This window comes from Corvus cornix, chromosome 1 (assembly GCF_000738735.6).
Source record: "Corvus cornix cornix isolate S_Up_H32 chromosome 1, ASM73873v5, whole genome shotgun sequence".
Lineage (NCBI taxonomy): Eukaryota > Metazoa > Chordata > Aves > Passeriformes > Corvidae > Corvus > Corvus cornix.
Window position 1 is genome coordinate 86,327,582 of NC_046332.1, and position 16,785 is coordinate 86,344,366.

A 16,785-nucleotide genomic window follows, 5' to 3' on the forward strand; every position below is an offset into this window, starting at 1 on the left:
ATTCCTTCCCCTGCTCTGTGCTTGTAGCTCCACATATTTAAAGCTTTAAGAAGCCAGTATCCAAAGAAAGAAAAATTTTGCATGCATTGCCCAGTTTTAAATTTATTTTATCAAACTGCTTTTAACATTCACCTGCCAAAACACAACTTTTACTCGTGCTTTTAACATCACACAAAAAGCATACTTGCAATGCATAGGCTGGGTGTAGGTAGGGGAAGGAAAGGAATGACCCAAGAGGCAATGGAAAAATTATGTGTGAGGCAGAGGAGAGAGCCAGGTGTCAGGCAGGGCTGCACAGGACCAGAGGGTTTCTCGCCCACCCTTCGGGCTGCATCCCCGGGTCCCAGTCCCCGACTCTTCCAGCCCCACCAGCCAGCTCTGCCCTCTGTGCCCCCAAGGGTGCTAGTTTTGAATAACACCAGGCATTTGATGACCTAAATTTACACCGTAGTGGCTCTCTGCCCACCGCTGCAGGCTGGGACAGCAAGGCTGTCGCCATGCTTTGCCACCTATGGGTCACCCAGCTCTCGGTCTCCCCGTCCTCTCCTCCCTTGCCAGGGAGGGGGCACACACGGCAGGGCTGGCCAGGCCTGGCACTGCCCGTCCTCTCATGCCTTGGCCGACACATGGCTCCAGCATGGGCTCCCCTCCAGAGGTCACCGGCCGCTCCCCTAACACTGCTCCCGCCTGCCAGCCAGCCATGGCTCCCTGCCCAGATTAAACCCGATAAACCCTGGGCGGGCTGCCATGGGGCCTGCCGGACAGGCTGGACTCTGGTGTGGCTCAGAGGGGACCTGCGGAGGGACTCAGAGGTGGTGGCGGCCACTCTCCTTGCCCACAGCAGCGATGGCTCCTTGCTGTGCCACCAGTCCCTGGGCTGCCCGCCGGCCCCCACGGCTGCGTGTGCAACTGGGCACCTGTGTGTACGTGTGTACCTGCCAATCTACCCGTGTACGTGCGTCTGGGCAGATGCGTGCGTACGGGTGCGCGTATGTGTGTATAGGTGTGTGAATACGCATGTATCTGTAGGTGTGAATACATGTATCCGTGTGCATATGTGTGTTTGTGTATACCTATCCGTACATGTGTGTACACGCGTACATGAGTATGTACCGCCGTATCCCACACCCACTCGCCTCTTCCCTCGCACCGCCCCGCCCGCGGGTCGCCCCCCGGCTCCTGCGCGAGCGCACGCGCGGCCCCGCGCCCCACCCCGCCGCCCCGCGCTGCCCTCTTCCATCATGGCGGCCCCCGCCTCGCGCGCGCGGGCGCGCAGGCGCCGCCTCGCCTCCCCTCTTCCGAGTGCACACGGCCGGAAGGCGCGGCCGGCAGCTCTCTATGGTTGCCCGCGGTGGGTAGCGCGCCGCCGCCGCCTCGCCTCGCCTCGCCCCCGCCCGCGCTGCACGCCGGGACACGGCCGGTCCTCCCTCCCTCTCTCCTTCCCTCCCGCGCGCCCCGAGCCTGCGCCGCGCCGACATCCGCGTTGTCCCAAGATGGAGGTGCGGGGCTCGCGCTGAGCGCGGCCCGGCCGACACAGGAGCAGCAGGAGGAGGAGACGCGCCCGCCCGGCCCGGCCCGTCCGCCCGCCTCTCCTTCCCCGCCCCGCCAGGCCGCGGCTCCGGCGGCACCGGCAGCAGCAGTAGCAGCGGCGGCGGCGCCTCCTCCTCGCCCGCGGCCCGGCCCGAGTGCGGCGCGGCCCCCGCATGAGCCCGGGCGGCGGCGGCGGGAGCGCCCGGGAGCAGCAACCGAGGTGCCCAGGTCGGTGTGGGCGCTGCGCAGGGCCGGGAGCGGGGATGGCGCCCGGCTCTCGCTGGCCCTGAAGGGGAGGGAGGCGGCCCTGGCAGTTCCCCCGCGCCGGGGAGGGGAAGGCGGCGGCCCCGGGGGTCCTCTCCTTCCTCGCCGTGAGACACATGGGTGCGGGGCCGCCCCGGGAAGGCCGGGCGGGCGGGTGGCTCCGAGCTTCTCCCGGCCCCCCCCGGGGAGACCGGGCTCGCTGGGCGACCTTGGGTGAACCCAGCCTGCCCCTTCCTCAGTTTCCTGGTTCGGTGACGGCTCTGCGGGGCTGCTGTGGGCATGGGACGGCTCAGTGCCATCGGCGCGGCCGGCTGCCGGAATGGGAAGCGCTGCGAGGGTCTCTTAACTAGTGGCCAAGGCCTGTTAGACAAAGTAGGTCTGTTCACTTGCTCCTGTTACCTTCTGTCCAGTGTGAAGAGTTGGATCTGAACCTGAGCAGGCTGCTTTGCTGATGCATGTGATCTGTCGCTCCTGACTGCAGGACTTTCTGGGCTTTAGTTTTTAAGCATACCTGCAGTATTAAGATCTCTTAAGGAACGTTACAGTTCACTGTTGATTTGTAAATCAGATGTCTCAGATGATGTGTTGTGGTCATTCAGAAGTTACTACTGCTTAAGAAACAAAACATATTTCACAATTCTCCTTTAAGTGACAAGAACTTGTAATTTACAGGCTTGTAGTTATCATTTTTCTTTTTTCTCCAGTTAAAGGAAATACTCGTTTATGTTTCCTTCTGTGTAATGTGTTGGTCTAATTCTAGGACTAAGCATGTGTCTTACACATCACTTTAGGGATGGTCCCTCTGTCTGTATGGAAACTTACCTGCCTTAGTAGGAGTCTGCAAACCTGAGGCCCTTTGAGAAATCGGCTTCTCAGACTGGTTTTACCATGCTTCTTGCATGTCTAGTAGAAAGTTTCTCAGTGGAAAATTATACCCAATTTTAGTTTGATTTCTTAACAAAGTAAGGCCTGCGTGATTGTATTGCTGGTTTATCTTTTTTCTTTTTCTTTTTTTTTTTTTTTTTTTTTTTTTTTTTTTGGTCTGGTTGACTGGTTTGAAAGGGAGAGGTCTAAAAGATAAGATTAAGTTCCTAATTCATGCAAATAGCATCCAGTTAGAGAGATTCCCTGCTAAGGGAAAAGCAGTGCTCTGAGTTGTACTGTGTTGTTAGACACTTACGATGGGGGGGAGAGGGAAATGATGGAGATAGTGAGAGGTATACTACTTGATAAGAATGAAAAGTGCTGGAAAATGGGCTTTTTATAGTTCTCACGAACTGCTGGGTTTAGATGTTGGGTCTGAATAATGCTGCGCCCTTTCATTGTGGAAACAGTTGAAGGTACTTTTTAGAAATTTGAAAATAAGGCAAAACTCAGTTTGAGTGTGTTGAAAGTATGAAATGTGTATTGCTAAATTGATATGGATATGCAAAGAAAACTATCACATGTGTTTGTCTTTTAAAATAGATGCAGTTTGTAGTGCTTATGACCTGTCTTCCTAACGGTATCATTCTGTCAACTCAGTACAGAGAAATAGTGAAAGAAAACCTAGTCCACTACTTACATTTACAGAGCTGATACTTTTAATTGAAATTAGTTCTGTACAATATTACAGATGCTTCATCTCTCTTTTACAAAGACCTTCCATTCCTTCCTAAATGTTTGCTATTTAATGTAGCATCTTTCCTGCTGGAATTAAGGAGTTCATTTTGTTTATCAGAGGTGTTTGCTATTTCTCCTCATTAGAGTGTCCTGAGTGTCTCCCAAGAATATAGAAATAAAAGCACCAAGCTAGATACCAAAATAAATGTTTCATTTGTTTGGGTCTATTTCAGGGCATGGTTCTGTGACTTTGCAAAAAAAGTCAGGCTTGAAAAAGCAGAAACTTTTTCACAGCAGTGTATTTTAAAGCCTACATTTCTCAGTCCAAGTCCTCTTCAGAACTCCAAAGCTGTGTAGGTTTGATCCTTTTTTTTAGCAAACAAGACTTCTGGTATTTTCCTTTTTTTTAATTGCTGCTGCTGTTTAAAAATGTGGGAACAATGATTCTTTTGTGGATGGAATTGAAAACTGTGTGTATATGTTGAATATATCTAGGGATATTCTTAGCCTGTTGGAGTCCCTGTTAGAGTCCCCGATTGTTTTAATCAACTTGAGAAAATAAAACAGGTTTGTTTTCATATCCTTTAACTTCTCTTTTGAAAGTATGAAATGTCATGTGTACCACAGCATAAAATCATGCTTGTTTCATTATGATTATGTTCTTTGTTGATATATTCTTCACTAGTTCTCTGAATTCACAGGTTATACTTAACCAGATAAATGATGGGGGCGGAAATATCTTTGAGTTGAGTTTTAAGTCCTAAACATGTTTAATTGTGAACTCATTTAAACATACAACATTTTCTATAAACACTAGTACATGATATGACACTTATCATGGAATTAATTTAGTTTTTATGCTTTTGTAAATATGCATCATCCTAATTTTTGCTGTGCAGGAAAGATTTTTTTTTCCCCCCTCAGTTTTAGTTTACTTAGTGAGTATCCAGAGAGAGTTCATCTTCTTTTAAATGCAGGGAATGTCTTTCTCCCTCCGCACACCAGTGTACTCATACACCTGAAGATGAAAGCAACTAATTCTTAAAAATAGAACATGCAATTGAGGGGAAAGGGAACAGAATTCATAAAGTATGTAGGCATTTCCAGCATCAATCTTCCTTTCTGGTAGTGTGGGCCAAGTCTTCACTCTAATTAATGAATTGATATTGATTTTTAAACAAAGGAGGTGTGTTTTACAATTTTTCTGAAGTATCCAGTGCATTTAAGGTAGCTGTGAATTTTATAGAGAAGCAGTGTTAAAAGGTTTTCTGTCACTAATCAAATTCTGATTTGTACATGGAAGGAGGGGAGTAATACATTTGCTATCAGGGTCTGTAATGAAAAAATGTAGAGTATGTTGCTTACTTTCTAAAAACAAAAATCTGCCCCCCTCACAGAAGTTCTATAAAGCTGTGCTAAACAACTGGTTCCAGAGACAACAGCAGTGAGCAAATCTCATGTTTGAAGTTAATTTTGTCACCTTAAATACTTTGACCTTAACATTTACTACATTAACTTCTTGTATTTACAGGCAGTGCCTGATGGCCTCATAAGCCTGTGTTGCCCATGAATAAAAGTTTGGAAAAAAGCTGGTTCATAGGAATAGTAATGTGTGTAATGCATCTGGTTGGTTAGCACAAAGTCAGCAAATACAGTCTAAAGGTAACATTTTGCAATGAAGCAATACTTCAGTAACTACACCAGCTGGTGACACATTTCTTCAGGAAAATAACCTCATAGTAGGAATATGAAAAAGAAAATCAAATAATGTTGAGATCCAGGATTCAGGTTTGGCAATGTAACATCTGACTAAATAGCACTTTAAATTGCTATTTTTGAATAGCTGCACCTTCCTGTGGTTAGGAGGGACAGAGCTTATTGACAAAATAACTTACTGGGTGCAAAATTACATTATAAATTAAATATTATTGTAGTTATGTCTAACAAATACTCTTATGAATGAATCTCTTAAAGGAAGCATTAACTACTTCTTACTTACTTTAATAGGTTGAGCCTGCTTCCCTGTATTATGCAAACTGCTGAATGGAGGAAGGGGGTGGAAGTCAGTCTTTACCGATACTCTTTCCGTTACCGTCCTGCATGGTTCTTTACCCATGTTTTACAGAGTGGTGAAGAATTAGGAGAAGCTGCAGTTATTCAGCTGAGTGGAACTAAATGGGTGGCTTCCTTCTGGACCCTCACTTCACTGTCTTAGGTAAGAGGGGTGATCTGCTTCTTTTGAAGCTACTTGAATTTCCTTAGAACAGAAGTATGTATGGGGTTTTTAAGAGAAATTTCTAGTTAGCAAAGCAGAGCTTTGAATTCCTTTTTTTTTTTTTAATCTGGTGGCTTGAAAAGTGCATTCACAGTTTGTAGCTCTCCCAGTACTTTTCATCGAAAAACATTGCTGTTTGCATCCATTCAAATAACTTTAAAAACGTGCTCTGTGTACTAACATAATTTACTTTTGAGAATCGTGCTCATCTTATGTAGTATGACAGAAGTGGGACTGTCACCCAGAGGTGGATTACAGTGGTGGTGGATAAAAGACAATTTGAACTGATGTACCACTTGACTGCTTGGTATGGAGTGCATTATTTTTTTTTCCAAAAACTTGGAATAGTTTGGATTGGAAGGGACCTTTAAATGTTATCCAGTCCAAATTCTTCTGCAATAAGCAGGGACATTTTCAAATAGATCAGATTGCTCAGAGCCCCGTCCAGCTTGACCATGCATGTTTCCAGGGATGGGGCATCTCCTACTCCTGGGCAATCTGTTCCAGTGTTTTACCACCCTCATTGTAAAAAATTACATTCTTATATCAAGTCTTAATCTACTGTCTTTTAGTTAAAAGCCATTACCTCTTGTCCTGTCATAGCAGGCCCTTGTAAAAAGTTTGTCCTCGTCTGTCTCGTAAGCTCCTCTTCAGTATTAAACAGCAGCAAACAGGTGTCTCCAGATCCTTCTCTTCTCTAGGCTGAACAATGCCAACTCTCTCAGCCTTTCTTCATAGGAGAGCTGCTCCAGCCCTCTGATCATTTTTGTGGCCCTCCTCTGGACTTGCTCCAACAGGTCCGTGCCTGTTGTGTGCTGAGGACTCCAGAGCTGGATGCAGCACTCCAGGTGGGGTCTCAGAGGAGTAGAAGGGCAGACTGGTCTCCCTCAACCTGCTAGCCATGCTGCTCTTGATGCAGCCGAGGATACGTTCTGGTCTGCAAGCGCACATTGCTGGGACAAGGCTGGCCTTCCAACAACCAGGATCTGCAAGTCCTTCTGTAGTTACTTTCTGCTGCCAATTCCCTCGTTGTCTAGCCTGTATTGATACCAGGGGTTTTCCCCTCCCAGGGTCAGGACCTTGCAGTTAGCCTCATTGACTGAGGGTCCCATGGGCCCACTTCTCAATCTTGTCCAGGTCCTTCTGGATGGCATTCCATTCCTCAGGCATATCAGCCACACCACACAGCTTGGTATTGTTTGCCGGCTTCCTGAGGGTGCATTTAGTCCCACTGTCTATCATTGATGAAGATACTAAACAATACCAGTCTCAATATGGACCCCTCAGGGATACCTCTTGTCATTGATGCCCATCTGAACATTCAACCATTACCTTCTGTATGCAACCATCCAACCAATTCCTCATCCACCAAAGAATCCATCCATTATCTCTCCGATTTAGGGTGAAGGGTGTTGTGGGGGACCATGTCAAAGGCCTTACAGAAGTCCAAATAGATGACATCAGTAGCTGTTCCCTTGTCCGCTGATGCAGTCACTCTATCATAGGAGGTCACCAGGTTGGTCCAGCAGGACTTGCCCTTGGTGAAAGGGCATATCTCAAATCTCCCCGTCCTCCATGTGCTTTCATGTTCATTCCTTGCGTGACAAAATGTCAAAGCTGTGACCTAAGTAACTAAAGACAAAATTTAAGTATCAAAAACTTTAGAGTGGTTTGAAACCCAAAGGAAATTTGATCTTGGTGGCCTGTGTATCGATAGGATCCAACAGGATCTCAAGCAGAAAATTACACAACCTCTTTGGGTTTGGTGGTTGTTGCATAATGGTCTGGCAATGATTAGTCCACTTAGTTTTCTTTTCATTCTGGTGTTGTGTGAGGACTGACAGGACTTCTGACCGAGCTAGAGTTCTAGGTGTGAAGCTAGTTCATATCTCCTTCATGGAGAAGACCATGCTCTTTGCTTCCTTTGGCAGACTGCTTTTAGGACTTTTTAATATTTCCTTGATAATGATTACACCAAAGAAATTGATGAAATGAGGATGTCAGGATGACAAACACCTTCTCCCTTACCTTTAGGAGCTGTGTGCAGGGGAGGCACAAGAGTGATCTATATTGTGTTGCCAAGCTTGCAAGGCACTGAGAGATGCCAGGCTTGTCCAGGCAGCCAGGGTCTGGCATTACTCGTGTGCTCCTGCTCTGGTATGCTCCCTGGGACCCAGGTTGGAGCAGCTGCAGTTCAGCAGGCTTGGGCTGTTAGCAGGTGGTGGAGTGGCTCTTAAAGGAGCTGAACTTCTCAAATAGGACGTAGGTCAAAATACTTGAAGAAAGGCTATCACAGTTGTAGATGAGTTTTTCTTTTGCATTATGGTTAGTTGTGTGTTTGAGCTGACTAATGCTTTAAGTGTCTTTATTTTACAATGTGGTATTTGCCATTTTCTTAAAAGGAATCAAAAACTTCTGCAAAGCTAGATAATACTGAAGAGGTCTGTCACTACCTCAGAATTTGTTTCCAATACAATTTTTCGGTTTTCGTATTTGTATAGCTATATTCAGATAACGATTGCTTGTTTTTTCATAGTGAAATATCTTGTCCAAAGTCTTGGTGATGAATATTGTGTTCTACTATGTGTATAAACAACCCAAGTTTGTTTTTAGAAAGTCCAAGGTATACTAGTGTACACTGTCTGAGTAACAACACCTTGTGTTTCAGCTGGTGTAGCAAAACTTGCTTATTGTAGCCAAGAGAAATACATACTTAAGAGTCCGCACAACCTGCAAATCCCATCAGATTTCAAGGACAAGGGAGCTCCCGAGAGTGTGTATCACTTCTGTGAGACACTGGTATTTCTTGCTTGCAAAGATGGAGCCCTTTACATAGTAAGGCTGTGAAAAATACTCCATTTGCACAATTCCTATAACCTGAATATCTGACTGAAAGAAGGATGTTTGTGAATATTTGTTTTTTACTTGGCTAATGTGATTTTTGTTTACTGTTAAGAATGTTAGTTGTGGAAGAAAATTATTCTTAATTGAACTTAAATATTTGAAATTGTGTCAGAAAATTTATAATACTAGGTATTATTTCTTTAGGGTAGTGCTCTCAGAATTTTTTCTTCTATTCCTGTTGTGTTACAGTTATTGGATAAAACCAGATAAACATAACAACCCCAAACTCCAAGTGGAAAACATAATTTAAGCTGTTAGAGATGATTTCATGATATCTTTTATCAAGCCAGACAAAAGAGTTGTGAAGCTTTTTTTGTAATTTATAATAAATTCCTTAAATATTTTGTAATTACATATGCTATAGTGTGGTTAGTTCAGTGCTTTACTGTCTGTGTTAATATAATTTGGTTTGCCTTGAAGCCTCCTTTTTTTAATTGAAAATATCTGACATAGTTGTAAACAAGCAGCTTTTTTGGCTCTGGTCACATGATAGATGAAGATTTTTTAATGTGGAATGGAAGCAATAATGTTGACCAAGCCTTTAGTCACATTTGCCATTTGCATTTTTTTTTAGGCAGATGTGGCTTAGTGCTAATTAAGTATACTAAAGGTGAATGTTGAAGTACATCTGACTTCATGAAATCATTTTCATTCCTTTTAGACAAGCATTACAGAGCCTTACTTCCTTTTGTGTTGGTCATGTAGCCTTTGAGCGAATGTAGACTTTAGACTTAGTAGACTGCTGAACTCTGTTCTGCCTCAGTGGTAGCTGGTGAGGAGAGATTGAAGAAGAACTGGAAGTCCAGGAACTTCAGTTTTGTGTTGTTGGATTTGCTCTTCTGTTGTTGTGTGTTATTATGCAAATAAGCTGTCTGCATCTCCTCCATTGTGGTCTTGTTTCTTCTGTCAGTTGTACTGTCCTAGACTACTCCATAGCTTCAGTTCTGTTGGGAACCATTGTTTTCTTGTCTCTATTGCTGGACAATAATCATAAGATCTCTGGTAGATGTATTTGCACTGCTTTTTCGTGCTGTACTTGGTGCTCTCTTCCTACTCTGTGAACACTGAAAATTTGTGCTTCTGTATCTTAGAGGAGAATGAGAGAATTTTATACAGATAACACTGCTGTATGTCTGTACAGAACAAATGCATACATTGAAGTTTAATCTGGAAGTCCGATGACATAAGGTGTGAAAATATTGGTTGCATTTGTCAGAATACTTTTAACTGAGTTTGTCTAATGGCACCACTGTGAATGAATAATTATTCTTTAGTAGAATATAAGGTATTTTGGATTTCTGCTGTTGATACAGAGTGGAAGTGCTACTTGCAAACAAGAAAATCATCAGTTATTGTCTCATGCTGTTCAGATAAATTTTTCTTATTTTTCTTCTGAATGGTAGTAAAGTTTTATTGATGCAGTTGCGTATCATTAGCACAGTGATCCTAACTGTACAGAAAGCTACATAATTAGTAGAACTGTTTGTTGAAATAGCAGTCTTTTTTCATGAAACATGTAGGGTGCCCTATATAACGAATTTTTTTTCAATACAAGGAAGTGTGTTCACATTGTTAGTGCTTAGAGTTTTAGTGGTAAAACTGGTCCAGGGTTTCAGTTCCCTGATAAAGAATTGGGCCCTTGACACTAAATGAGTTCTTGCTGGTTTGACATCTTTTAAGATAAAACTGAATGTACTGTTCAGGTAACCAGATCAGGTTTTCCTTTGTGGGACCTCTGATCCATGTTGGAGATCAGCCTAAATCAGCTGTGTTGGATTTGTTTGCTCTTAATAAAGTTTTAAACCAAGAAATTATGTATTAAGTCTTCACAGTACTGAAAATGTGGTATTCTGTGCCAAATTACTAACTTTTTTGAAAAGTAGTAAGTAGATTTCATAGTATCAGGGAATGGTTTGAGTTGGTAGGGAACCTTAAAGAAAAATCTAATTACACCCCCCGTCCATGGGCAGGGACGCCTTCCAGTAGACCAGGTTACTGAGAGCTCCATCCACCTTGGTTTTGAACACCCCCATTGATGGGGAATCCACAGCCCCTGTCTTTCTTCAGTTATATGCCTATGTGTCTGTTTGTGTCACTTTTTCTCTCAAAGCTGGCTGTGCTTTTAGGTGTTTGTTGAAAATATTTCAAGTATGTTTTAGTCCCTTGTTAATTATGACTTCTCTGAAAATGAAGAATTTATAGAAAAGCTTACTGAACTCCAGCGATTTTATGCACCCAGAACAAAGATTTGGTTCTATCTGTGACTTCTTTTGAGAGTTCATTTTTCTTCTTATTATAAATGCCAGTTCTTAAAGAAAAGAAAAAAAAACAGAACTAAATATGGGCCGGGAAGGAGAAAGGAAATTGGTATTTGTAATGAACTGGATGAATGGAATTGTAAAACTATTGCATCACTGCAAGGGAAATAATAGGGAATACTATGTGCATGAACTTTGTTTTTGTAGTTTATCTAACAATAATTATTTTCTGTTGTGCATTTTTATGAAAAGTGTGATTTAGTTTTTATATGGCTTAGTTTTAGGCAGTCCTGTGAGGAGTGGGTAGCTGGGTACGATGATCCTTGCAGGTCCCTTCTGACTTGACATATTCTATGATTCTATGTTTCCTTTAGTTGCAGGCTCATGACTTATCAAATAGGCACTTTTGAAGGTATTGTCTTGAAGTTGTATTGAGCTTCAGATTGGTATGAAGCATACTGCAAGATCTGAATTGTAATGTTTTGCATTATAGGTACAAGAACTGTAGAAGTCCATTATAGAATTTGAAAGAACAAGATTCTGCAGCTCTGAAAAGATATGGTATGTTTGTTTTCACTTACTTCGTTTGTATGCTAATAATTATAATAGCAAATAATGATACTTTTCTTTCCTGAGATTAAAAAAAGGGTTGAAAATTAATTCAAGAAGAAGCACACAATCACTTTTTCCCCTTTTTTTTTTTACTATGGTATCTATTACTTAGTCATAATTTTCTAGAAAACTGACTGACTTGATTTTTCTTGGGGAAGATAAATACTGAAGATATAACATTGATGAATTCCCTTTTGATTTAACAAGCTCATCATCATGCTGCTACCATCCATTTATTGCTCCATGGATTGGATAAGAATTGATGTGTTTCTGAAAGCTGTACCAGTTTTTTTTTATTTGCTGCTGAGCATATTTATAGTGGGGGTATGACTTGAAAAATAAGTTCAGAACTTGCAGAAAATTTATGCAGTCATCAGTGTAAGTCAAATTTACAAATAGGAATGCTGGGAAATACAGAAATATAATCTTTATTATCAGTGTTAACATAAACCCCTGGCACATGGTATCTCTTTTTTGTCTAGGCTCTTAAGTGTCCAGTCAGCTTAAAAATATGTACATGCATTGTGGCAGGGTTGGAACTTGAACTTGTAGTTATTTTAATTGCCATTTCCTAACTTAATTCTGGTGTGGTTCTCTGGTAATACCTGCTATTACTGCACCACTCTGTAGTGTCTCTTTAAGTTCTACCAACTATGAACCAACTTGGAACATAGAGAATTTTTGAAACTTTGAGCATCACTGCATTCAGAAAAACAACTATTAGGTTAATTTTTCTGCCATATTAAATAGGTCTGTTCATGCATATACAAGATTGTATGTAGTTATTTCAAGAACAGCTTCTAAGCAATGTGTGTACCACTTAAAATGTGGGGAAGAGCTCAGTAACAGCTGATCCAAGTTTTCTGTGCCATGGGTTTATGTCTGGATTTTTCAAGATAATTGACTTAGAAATAAAGTTTTGAAATCTCAAGTTTGCAAAAGAGTTGTTTGGTATCTTTTTAAGTTCTGTTTTGTAGGTAGCTATAGACAGGCTCTAATAAAACTGTTAATTCTATGCTGAATCTTTAGCTGTAGTGTGTACTAATTAAAAATTGTCTCTCAAAAAGCTACAATGTTACATTATCACAATCCAGATGTTCCTGAGAGAATTGCATAGATTGGTCCTTTACTCTAGTAGGCATCTGGCAGGTAGTGTATATTCATTTTTGCACCCACAGCACCACTGGGACCACCCACCTGCTTCTTGCTCTCCAGTGTCAATACCAGTTCTGTGTACAATGGCTCTTCTTCAAACCTAAGCCATTATTTCTTTATTGCCATTATTCCTGCTGGCTGCTTTTCTTCTGGATGTTTAACTGCTTGCCACTGTATGTATGCATTGAGTCTTTGTAATGGTATGTGCTTCATAAATTGATGAAGAATTCCCCTCTAATCCCCCACAAATTGTGAGTAATAAATACTAATGGAACATCAGAAAAGCTGAATGTTGTGCTACAGAATTGCATGGTTGCTTGGTTTTAATATAAATTATATTTAAGCAAACATGCTGAAGAACTTGGTGAACAGAAAGATGCTTTACATGGAAGGCAGCATGACAAATGGGTGGCAAAAGAAATCAAAACAGAGCATAAGCAGAAGGACAGACAGAATAAAAATTTAAATAGTAATGCTGAAGCAAAGCTGTAAAACTTACCTGATTGCAAAATAATTTAACATGATAAGTAGCCAGTAAAAGGAGAGTTACTAGAAGACATTTAAATAGGTGATTGGATTTCACCTACTGGTGTAGAAGGGGCGTTTTGTTCATGGCTTTATATCATTTTGGAGGGAGCCTGAAGTAATAGATACAATATAACTGAAATAGAAACAAAAACAAATGGTTCTGCTGCAAAAAAAAATCAGGTGTGTTTGTAGTGGAAGACAAAAATCAGACTGTGGTCTAAGTGAAAAATGCCGAAGCTAAGGATAATTTTGGATCTTTCCTGCTTTTGCAAAGGTGAACAAAATACATATATGATCTCACTGAAATATCAAACCAAGAACAGATGTTGAAGGCGGAATCTAGAATCCAAAGTTGCCGGGGCAGTTGTAGAAAATGGGAATAACACACAGGCCTCTAGCTTTGGCCTGAGGGGCGGGAATGGGAGCAAACATCAGATATTCTTCTGTTACTCTGTGATTTATGAATGTCATAGTTTAACCTCGCTGGCAACTAAACACCAAACAGCCACTCTCTACCTCCCCACACAGTGAGATGTGAAAGAGAATCGAAAGAGTTGAAGTGAGAAAACTCGTGGGTTGAGATAAAGATAATTTAATAGGTAAAGCAAAAGCCGCACATGCAAGCAAAGCGAAATAAGGAATTCATTCCCCACTTCCCGTGGACAGGCACATGTTCTGTTATCTCCAGAAAAGCAGGGCTCCATCACAGGTAACGGTGACTTGGAAAGACAAATGCCGTAACTTCGAACATGCCCCCTTTTTCCTTCTTCCCCCAGCTTTATATGCTGAGCATGATGCCATATAATATGGAATGTTTCTGTGGTCAGCTGGGGTCAGCTGTCCCAGCTGTGACCCCTCCCCACTCCTTGTCCACCCCCAGCCTCCTGCCTGGTGAGGTGAAGAGTGAAAAAGGCCTTGAATCTATGAAAGCACTGCTCAGCAATAACAAAAACATCCCTGTGTTAACACAAATCCAAAACACAGCCCCACACTAGCTACTATGAAGAAAATGAACTTTATCCTAGTCAAAACCAGTACAGTGGAGAGTATTGACATCAAGGCAAAGTAAGTATACAGACATTATAGGATGGAGCTTTTATATGAACCTGTGTTTGATCTCTTTGTATTGAGATGCACAAAATTCTGCCTTTATGAAACTCAGTAACTTGTGTTTTTACTGAAATGTAAATTCCAGAGTAGCACTAACTTTAATTTGAAGATAGTAGCAAATTCAGATTCCCATCCCAAATAATTTATTCAAGTGTTAATTTTTCTCATTATCCTGCATGCTTGTGTTCCTACTCTAATTAGAATTTGTCAGCTTTCATTTTCTATTCAAGAGGATTTCATATGCATTTTTTTCAGTTGGAAGATCTTTATGTATTCTTTTTGTGCTATGAGAAGACTTAGTTTCTTCCAGTATCTATATTGATAGGCTTGATTAACTTTGAACTCTTTTCATTGTCTAATCACAAGGCATTTTCTTCTGTCTTCATGCTGTCTTTGTGGCTCTTTTTTACTACTTCTGGAACACTTCTGAAGAATATTGAATAATTGGAGAACTGGGTTAGAGTTTGGAAGATGTGTGAAGTACTTTGTGCAGATGAACAGACACTCTTCCAGGGACCCTTCATGAGTCATATCTGTCACTCTTTTTGTAATATATGGGAGCATGTGTACATTTGTGCATCAGTTGTGACTGCTTTAGTCACTTTAGGTTGGCATTTTCCAGGATAGAACCCAATTCTTTTGGTTTTCTAACTAATGTGATTTTGCATTTGTTGTTACTAGTAGAGTTGCTTGGTTTACCATGCAGTAGGAAAAATTCATATAGAGTCCATATTATCGTTTGGTTGGGCTTTTTTTGGCTCCATTAGGATTTTTATGATCAGGTTGTATTAGTGGCTGTTTTATTTTATTGTAGGATCAGTAGTAATTTTGCCTACAAATTAGATGCATGAAGAAAACTTCTCTTTTTATGTTTTGTGCATTGGAAGCAGCATGCAGGCAACAAAATAATTTATATTTCCAACTTTATGAAGAAATCAAACATGCCTATTACGTTATTATTTTTTCTACTTATGACAATTAAGATTGAATTTAGGGGTTTGGTGAATATTCTCCAGGACATTTGACTCAATCTCAAGTTTTAAAAGGCCAGCTCTCATATTAGGTGTCAGTTCCTTATTGTATACATGACTGTTTCATTGTGGTACTCAAAGTCTTTCTGGAAATACATAAAATTCGTTCTTGGGACATTCAGAGGGACTCTTGAGAAAACATACAAAAGCTGTCTTCAGTGCTATATTCTTGAGAGAGATGCTTACATTTAATTAAGCAACTCAAATTCTGGTACTGGAAGGTAATGTAGATCATGGTACTTCATTGTACAGTAAATCACCCCTGTTTTCATCATAGATCAAAAAGAGAATCTTAAAAAATTTGGATCAAAGATTACTTGGGTAGATAACTTAAAATTCTTTCATAAAGGAAATCTAAATTCTTACAAGTGCCACTTCCCACAAGTCCCACTCTTTTAATAAGTCAATCAGAAGTTACAGTTTAAGTAAGGATAGTGTTCATGTTGTAAGGGATCTTCCTAGGCATCAGATACTATGTATCAGCTGCCAGATTTCACTGCTGTCACAGAAAGTGAACATCAAATACCCAGGCACCATAGTAGGTTTACCATGTAATGTTCAATTAAATTATTGGTACCTGGAAATTGTTTGCCTTTTTTTGGTTGCTGAAGAATAAGTATTTACAATCTCCAGGGTGTGGCTTTAGGTTCTGTATGTTGAAGTTGGGGACCTCTTCTTGCCTGGTGTTACTGCTTGTAGACTTTCAAGGTTTAATGAACTATGTAGGTATATTTTATCAAACTGTGCAACAAAGTTGCTTTTAGCCTTTAGCCTTTTAGCATGAAGTTGCTTCCTGACATCTTGTTCTTTCACTCATTTTTTAACTCCTCCTTGAGTTGATGGGAGCATTCTTTTAAGAAAATATTCACCTGTGTGCCATCTTGGAGAAATAGATGCTGTTCCAAATCACTGCATAAACATTATTTATCCCATTCCTTTTTGATGAAGGCTAGGTTAAGTCACAGAGTTCTCAGATAGTGGTTTGAAGACATGGATCCTTGTGTATTGTCTTCCTAACTGTAACAGGGGTTGTTGCAGTCCTGGTTGATTCTACCCCTAGTAAATAGTCGCTAGGCAGACACAGATGTGTCTGTACTAGAGCCTGCCCAGTCCCAAAGAGCCTGGCAGCCATCTTGGGTTTCTCAGACATACTCCACAGCCACAAATTTCCTTTCATACCTTCAGCTGCTCAGTGTGTTTGTGAAAGCCTAAACTGTAAGCCATGCTGATCATAACAGTGAAGACCAGGGGAATTTGTTTGAGTAATACCAATAAGTATCTGCTCTGGGGCTGCTGTTTTCATCTTCTATAAGGTAAGTTTCAAACAGAGAAGTTTTTTTGTAGAGAAATTCCTGTGACAGAAAAGCAGTTGGTTTAGACCAATTCACAATTCTCCATAATGCCATTTTCCAAGATCTCGATGTATTCATCAGTGTGGTTTTCCCTTCCTAATCAAGTAGTGTCTTTTGACTCTCTTAACCAGGTTGGAGGGTTTTTCTGGCTTGTTTGGATTAAG

General features: G+C 41.4%; 1 protein-coding gene across 9 annotated transcripts in view; it reads left to right on the top strand.

Moving 5' to 3' along the window:
* Positions 1 to 1,657: 1,657 nt before the first annotated feature.
* The window catches only part of UBE3A (ubiquitin protein ligase E3A), a 60,555-nt gene continuing 45,427 nt past the window's right edge, over positions 1,658 to 16,785 (top strand). For 5 of the 9 annotated variants that reach the window (XM_039548312.1, XM_039548289.1, XM_039548294.1 and 2 more), the window contains exons 1-3: positions 1,663 to 1,758; positions 5,404 to 5,611; positions 11,327 to 11,394. The gene's annotated coding sequence lies outside the window, so the exon portion shown is untranslated. Of the gene's footprint in view, positions 1,759 to 5,403; positions 5,612 to 11,326; positions 11,395 to 16,785 lie in introns of all 9 variants that reach the window. The other 4 variants (XM_039548307.1, XM_039548309.1, XM_039548322.1 and 1 more) reach the window with 2 other exon arrangements.